Here is a 2,088-nt window from a genome sequence, read left to right as displayed (position 1 = left end):
TGCCATGCATTTTAATTAGTACTGGATGTTAGTGTTTTTTTTTTATCTCTCAGTGCTGACAAACTGGTGATAGAATTGGTGCTAAGGTTGAGAGTAGGCTACATTAGCAACATAGCTAAACAACACACAATGGAAACTCCCAGGCTGGAAATGTGAATGAAGCCATTCACACTGACTTATCACAGTCTGGCTGTATTGTACATGCCTACACCAACCCCCCACTCCCCAACGACCTACACAGCCGCTGGGGTTAAAACACAACAGGGCGTTGTATTTTTAGTGGCTCAGTCTTAACGCCCGCTTAAACTGCAGCTTCAAAAAGAAAAAGCCCTGCATGCTGAGAGACAGCAAAGAGACTGAGTGAGAAAAGTCCTCTCTAAAGAAATCATAGACCTAAAAGAGGAGTTCCAGAGAGAGCATGATGAAGCAGTGGCTTCTTTTGTGCCTAAACTCAAAACCATGGAGATGGAGAACAGGGCGTTCATTAGTAAGTTAGTAATGTAACTGAGGACCTCAACATCAAGCTCCAAAATGAAATGCACTTGTGTAAACAGCTGCAGCTAAAGGCTGCTGAGAGGGAGAAGGTCCTTGGAAAAGAAGAAGATGACCTTTGAGAGATGTTCCAAAAAGAGTGTCAGGAGGACTGTAAACTCCAAGCCTGGGACAGGGAAAAGACAGCATTCCTTGGGGAGATACAAGAACTCAACCTGTGCTATGAAGGAATAACCTTAAGATTCAATTGTATGCTAGAGAATTTAAAGGAAGTAAAAGCTCAGGCCATTAACGATAAACAGCTGAAAAGAATCCAGGCCTCTCAGGATTTAGGTCAGACAGCTGGAGGATTCCAGCACCCCAGCAGAAGCTGTGGGCCTCTGCAAGGGAGACGTTCCTTTCCCTGAAACTGCAGGAACTACGTAGATCAGAAGATCTCAGACTATGAGAAAAGGACTCGCCCACAGCTCACTGCCAAGTCCACCTCAGAGGATGAGAACCTCACTGCTCATGGCCTCCAGGCCAGATGTTCTGGGGAGCAGATAAAGACCAAATAACATAAAGGGTGGAAGAAATTTGTGCACAACATCAAACCATGGAATTGGGAAATTAAACCTCTTCTACTTTAGTAATAGTTCAACATTTGAAGGAGTTTCTCTGATGTTTTCTTTTTGATTAAAGCATAGCTCAAAAAAACGCAGGAAGTGATGAGTTATTAAAAGTACCTTTATGTGTCATGTTTTGTTTGCCTTTGTGCCATGACATGCAGGCACACATGCACATACTTTATTAATTAAAATATGATGATTCATCTGTTTAACAGACATAATACTGTAAATCATCTTCTCATCTAACTCTGTGCCACAAAGCCAGTTAATGTATTTCCTTTAAAAACAGTATAATTTGTTGCAAACATTTCATCTGCTGCTCTGTTTACTATACCTCAGGCAGGATAGCAGTTTTATTATTCAAACAGATTTTCTCCAGATAAGTACATCACACCACCTTTTGTGCAAGAAAAACCAACAGCACATGATCTCATGGTGTTTATTTAAGGAGGCTTAGTAAAAACTGCATGTGCTTAATTGTTTAGCGTAACAGCGCAGAGCCCTTGTTTATGTGAACTTGGATGTCTGTTCTCATTCTGAGAAATGCCCCTGATCTGGAAGACAGAAGAAAGGCCACCCATGGGGCAAGTAGCTGTCATCGTTGATTCACTGGGGGCTGCATTTGGTAAATTCTTAAGCAGCCTTTCTGAAAAAACCCCAGCTTCAATGGAGAAACTTTACAAAAGAGACTTTTTACATTCGCTGACTGGGAGATTACTGGGGGCGGTGGGGCATTATGCATTCTGATGCTGAATGGAGTGGAGCATGGAGTTGCAGCTAATCTGCAACTCAAACAAGAGTGAATCTTAGCTAATCAACAGTGAATTACAATGCTAGGCACAGGCAAAAACATAACAACTCAGAGCATGGGTGTGTGTGCTAGTGATTCATGCTATGCTTTTCAAACCATGGTGAAATACGCCCTTAGGCAAGAATCAGCTTGGTCAAAGAGCCACTGAACACATTTGGAAGGAAATAACCACACAGC

The sequence above is a fragment of the Monopterus albus genome, unplaced genomic scaffold (assembly GCF_001952655.1).
Source record: "Monopterus albus unplaced genomic scaffold, M_albus_1.0 scaffold72.1, whole genome shotgun sequence".
Classification (NCBI taxonomy): domain Eukaryota; kingdom Metazoa; phylum Chordata; class Actinopteri; order Synbranchiformes; family Synbranchidae; genus Monopterus; species Monopterus albus.
The sequence above is the reverse complement of the archived record's forward strand: the minus strand, read 5'-3'. Positions refer to the sequence as shown.